General features: G+C 41.4%; 1 long non-coding RNA gene across 1 annotated transcript in view; it reads left to right on the top strand.

Annotated features, from left to right (window-relative positions):
- The window catches only part of LOC111266132 (uncharacterized), a 59,790-nt gene that overhangs the window by 11,670 nt on the left and 42,073 nt on the right, over positions 1-6,047 (top strand). The gene's annotated exons all lie outside the window — the stretch shown is intronic.

Below are 6,047 nucleotides of genomic sequence, written 5' to 3'. Positions count from 1 at the left end.
ATGGCAACATCCCGCATTGCGGCGCACCTCCACACAGCAGCAGGGATCGGCGCTAGATGACACGAATAGGCCGCTCTCCGCAATTCTATTTTCCTAAAATTGCTTGATTCGGTTTATATATATATATATATATTCAAAATCAAGACATCTACAGGCGATTAGAGCAGGCTGAAAAAAACCCCATTAAGGCGACCGAATTGATAATTCTTCCAACATGTACCATTGGCGATTTTCACAATGTGTAGGAAAAGATATATAATTATGTAATTGAAGCAACTTTGTATGAAACACTGGCGTCTGTTGGGCTCAGTGGATGAAATAATTAAAGCACTTCAGGACATAACATTGACAGCTGTCATTGTAGCACTGGGTCACACACAGGGGTCGGAAGCAACTTTTATTAGTTTCCATGGCGTGTAGGCACGCAGTTCATACTTTGGCGTCCACGCGGTAGGGAATATACGGTGGCCAATCGTTGGGCAAGCTTAATCTATCGAACGTGCCTCCAGGCTCAATCTAGAGTAGTAGCATTATAACACTAATACAGAGTGACGGCCCGAGCAACAGCGTCCCCACAAGAGACGAAAAGGGAAACAAAAAAAAAACTGAATTACTGAAAAAAAAAAAAAGAAACGACCTTGTTTCCGTTTGAGGCTGATTAAACGCAATCGGTGCGATTGTCCGGTGCCCGATGTTGCATGTGTCGCGGTTTTTCTATTTGGCTACTTTAATTTCATATCAAAACATCGATCAACAGCAAATGCGAAACGACGTATTATAGATCTATATCAAAAGTAGAATATCGAACTTTGAGAACGAATCGAAATAGAAAAGTAGTTTGTTAGCTGATTTGTTGTTTCTTGTCCCTGGACTGCCGTTCGTCTAATCTAAGAGCAAAATTTCAGTAGAGTCAACTTAGTTTCAATTGACAATTATCGATTCTCATTTTTAGTAACAAAGTACTATAAGATGATATTATTATTTACGTATATAGTAACAAGTATCGTTTTTGAACCCTGTACAGCAGAGGTTTGTGCACTGCGAATGTCCCGCCTAGCGTTGTCTAATTTTAAACCTAAGCCGACGTTCGTCACTTCAATCAACTCTACTTCCTGTTGTGATATTTCTACTGTGACAATATTGTGTTCTGTCGTTTTGCCATGTCCGGTAGAAATAATATGGTAAAAGATTTATCCTTTGTTTAGTTTCTTGTTAGCCGTTCAGAAGGACACGAAACGCAGTCTCCTATATAAGCCAAACTCTATCGCAAGCGAGAATCTTGCGGAAGGGTGGCTGGCAGTGAATATTGATTAGAGGCTGTGAAGGATGCTCGGTTTATGAAATGGTGTAATCGTCAGTTGAAAGGGGCGCGAATATTTATCAAGATAAGTTGAACGTAGTGTTCAGCAAACAGACGGCATCAAGACTATTTTCGAAAGTAGAGATCCATTGTAGGGGAATGGTAGGGAACAAAGGGGCAAGGGATAGTTGGCAGTGACTGTACCCTAAACCGAAACTGCACAATAGCTAGAAAGGCACACCATACAAACGCATAAGGGACGCTTGAGCACAGATAGAAGCCCAGCCAGATCAATCCAACTAGTTTACGCCCTGTGCATGGCTGTCTGCGGTGATACACACGGTAAGATAAATCATGGGTCCTATTGCCTGCTCATTGCGGTCGTCCATCGCCTAAGGTCACGACAACAAAGGCGCGACACGGGAAGTGCAGTCGTGTCCTACCAGACCAAACATTAACAGAAGCAGTTAATAGATTGAGGTACAAATAAAAGGCGAATTAGACAGGCAACAGAAAGACGATAGCCGCGGTGAGAAACAGCAAATCGATGCAACGCTGAATCCCTGTGTAATTATTAAGAGTACCAGCGGCACCAAATCGAGCCTAGAGGAGCACGTTCCACGTATAATGAGAACGACACGTGCAACCTAGAGAGCATGAATCGGTAACTAGAGTTTGGTAAGGACCGCTATTCGACGAACGTGATGGTGATTACTGGTAGAATTATGACTTATTTGTAATAATAAATCCTGTTCGTTGTGATAATTATCAGTCAATAAAGAAGTCACAAATTCGTAAAGCTTTCGAAAGTTTGTGACAAAAACATTACGAAAAAAAAATACAACATAATTCAAAGCTATCAGGGGAATGTTTCAGCCAAATGATCAGGTAAACATTGATAGGGGTCATCACACCTCAAGGCAGTTCTTCATTCGCTTAAGAATATCTCACTACAAGCGAATAAAATTAACGATATTTTCACGTACACTCACGTTTACTTACTTACTTACTGCTGTTTGGCTTACTTGCCCCCCACACACATATGTGTGCGTGCGTGGATACCCCTCGTGAGGCGCTTGTGGAATATAATCTTTCGGACGATGTCCATGTGTTTCTACACTTTCGAGTACTTTCCTTATTATTGTTAAGATTGTTATTATTGCTAGACTACTAGATTCTCCGATAGGAAAGGCTAATGGAGAGAAGCATCCGTAGTGCATAGCTGGCCAAATATAACCTCTTCTTGGTCTCTATACTAATCAGCGCTATTGGTTTTTTGCCATCAGCGCTATATATATTGTGGAACTCAAGAACAAGCCCTCGGAAAGACGCATAGAAGGAAGCTTTGTAATGCCAACATTGTTACTATTCGAATAGGAGGCGGAAATTTTCAAGATTAGAGAACGCCTGAGCATTGTACCACAGCGGTGGACGGCAAACTTGAACGAATATCAGATATATAAAACGACATTTTCTTATACTGAACAGCGGCATCCCTTACTACAGCTTTACTAGTTGGCCAGCCTCTATCACACGTCACTCAGGGTTCACTCCCTTCTCCCTACACATAATAATGCACGGTCGCCAACCGGGGCGTTCTGAGTCAGGGCGCTCAAGCCAAATCAAGCGGGGACTTTGCCCCTGTTCGATGTCTCACCTGAATTTGGCTCCGTAGAGGCGGCCACGCATTGAAAGGACTAGCCCTCCTGATTAATCTTGATTTGGCCAGCTCAGGTGCAGAAAGACAAACAGACACTTGAAACCAAGTGTAAATCTGACGAGGGGGCATTTTTTCTTTGTATAGGACTGAATTTATAGCAACAAGGTAAAACTAGATACCTACCTGTATTAGCACGAGCTAAAAGCACCGTTCACGCCGCAAAACAATGAGGAGCTGACTCGGAATTGCAAGAGCACTCTATTATGGAATTCTCCGATGTTATATTGATAAGTGGCCGCGGATAATTTTCTAAGATTGACTTCGGTCTTTTTTACATCGTCTTTCTTGCTAAATTGAAGTTTATGCTATACAACAAAGGACTAACATTTCGAGCAGAGCAAAATTTGCATCTACCGACATAACGCCGAGAAACCTAATCTAGGATTTAAAACACGGATATTCTGTTTCGTAGCTTCGCATCTTTGGGCGTCCACTGAGCTGGTATCACTGTCCTTGCTTCACTACAGTACAATATCCATTGTCTCGCTACTGCGAAAGGTGAAATTTACCGTAAATTCAAAAAGAAGATCGGTCCACACATGGTGGCTAATTATGCGACTAGGTTTAATATATATTCCAAATCCACTCAAAAGCTTTGCTTAAAAAAAATCGGCCTGTTTATCTAGAACTAGTGGTCAGTTAGTTTGCAAATAGATAGCTCATAGAAGCTAGTGTTTTATATGTACTCGTATTCTGTTTGGTTTTGGTGCCTCGTATTTCGACGGAAACTTTTACACATTTTGGCTATGTTCTCACAAGTCCCTCAGATAGATAATTATATGCAATTATGACTTATAGAACCGGTGAAACAGGGCCAGGGACTAATAAAATATTAATTACGGTTTTTGGGCGTCTCAGCATGACCCAGTTTCGTATAAACACATTAGTAATAATTAACTATTAATCAATATTTAATGCAGCATAATCAAATTATCCTAAGCCGCTCACATATATTCTTTCGTTCAACACTTATCAGAATACCCAGTAGTTGTTTACGTTTTTCAATTTGTAAATCCTACCGACGTGCATTCGTTAACACCGAAGCGACGGAAAAGGCCAAACCTATATAAAGTTATGATTCGGAGCACTTTTTTTTGTTCTACTCTATATTTCATACTCTTTCAGTAGTAGCCCAATTCGACCGCGGATCACAAACGAGCTTTCTTTCTATTAGTCTTTTTGAGATATTTTAAGAAAATAAATCGTGCTTTACTAAAGTCTGCTTCATGATCGAACTCGCGAATAATTTAGGGCCGTTTTTCTTCTTTCAAGGACATCCAGAATAAGTCTTTAGGTACACAGACATACTCACAGAAGTTTATCGCTGCTTTCAGTTACGGTCCGCGTAATAAGGTCGTCTCAACAATAGCGTAGCTGCGTGCGTCTTGCAAGTTCTGGTCCAGGACGGAACCTACCGCGAAGCCAGTCTACTGCAAGTAGAGTACTTCCGTTAAAACTAGGACGATCAGGACCGAGTGCAGCAAAAAGGGCCGAAAAGAAGCGTTTCTTTTCGTAATGTTTTCTCTATTGAAACACAGTTTGCAAAATCGAGAAACACTACCCGACTTATGAAAAAAACAGTGTGTGTACATACTGCATATATACGGCGATTTGGACCATAACCACGAACATACGAAAACAAAAATGTTCCAGTTTTCGCATAATGATCAATAAAAATCATCTTTATTTAGAACAGCATTGTTACTTTATACAGAAGCGAAAACATATGGTGCATTTCTTTGTGTGTGTTCTTTTTTGTTGAAAGCTGTTTTTGCTAACCTTGATCTATTCGATCCAACTGCAAGCTTGTTTCCTGTGCGTCATGTCTCCATACTACTCACTAAAGATACGACTGCGCGGTCTGTGCCTTTCCGTCGCTCTTACGCGTTTAATTAAAATCGTAGTTAATATTTTCCTGGTCCCTGGCGCTATTTCACCGTTTCATAATTCATAAGTCATAATTGCATATAATTATCTATCTGAGGGACTTGTGAGAACATAGCCAAAATGTGTAAAAGTTTTTGTCGAAATACGGGGCACCAAAACCAAGCAGAATACGATCGCATCAAATTATTATCAGATTGTGTTTTTGGGTTAGCCTGGTCTAGTTTTTCAACCCCAAAGGGTAATTACGACACCAACTTGGACGTCCGGTGGCAAGAAGCCGTCCTTACGTGACTTTAGGGTGGTGGCCACACAGTCACCTGATTACTGTCTAATCCCCTGCTAACTTTTTTTGCTCCTAGATCACTCAGTAACTTCATAGCTAGAGTGCTCCGAACGGTTCGATACAGAGACGTCTCGAATTTGTGAGCCACTATCTGCTAATTTTATATTTTATAGCGGAAGGGTAAGCTCATATTCGTAAAAATGGCAATTATATTAATGATAACTCCCTGTGGTCCCGACTCGGCCTCACGGGACGTGGGCGCGTGGTCCGGAATTAATCATCGATAGCCTTTCGGGAGTCTGTGCAACGAGCAGAAGGAGCCTAGGTGTTTGATTCACTCCCAGTTTGAACTTGAGAGTCCGGATGATACAGCGTCAACCAGAGGGATCAGTTGGTTTTGAGACAATTTGCACTGCCCAAAAGACTGTTTTTGATTCTCTACTTGGGAGTTCGTGATATTGCTCTTGCCCCAGCGAATCCTTATCGCCGATAGGACAGAGGGCGGCCGTTATTATTATGTTGCTACCATGTGTTGTTCTAAGTCGAAAGCTACCACATGGGAAACACTCTGTGTCATTCTCACGCATGTCTTGCTGCCACACAGTCGTTCGTCCCATTATTATTATTATTGCGTTGTGCGCTATAGCATTATGAACCGCTGGAATTGCAAATTGCCCAGTTATTGTTCGATCACGTTCGCGCATCGCAAATCGCTGATTGATATAATCTTGCTGCTGTTATTATATGCCGAGTGAGGATAAAGTACCTGAACCGTTTGACAAAATCTTCTGACAGTGGGGCAAATTCTCTTGTACCGTACTCTTTTCAAACTATCAAACATTTTTTTCAGACTTCTT

The sequence above is a fragment of the Varroa jacobsoni genome, unplaced genomic scaffold (assembly GCF_002532875.2).
Source record: "Varroa jacobsoni isolate VJ856 unplaced genomic scaffold, vjacob_1.0 scaffold_1057, whole genome shotgun sequence".
Taxonomy (NCBI): domain Eukaryota; kingdom Metazoa; phylum Arthropoda; class Arachnida; order Mesostigmata; family Varroidae; genus Varroa; species Varroa jacobsoni.
This window is presented reverse-complemented; position numbering and strand designations above follow the sequence as displayed.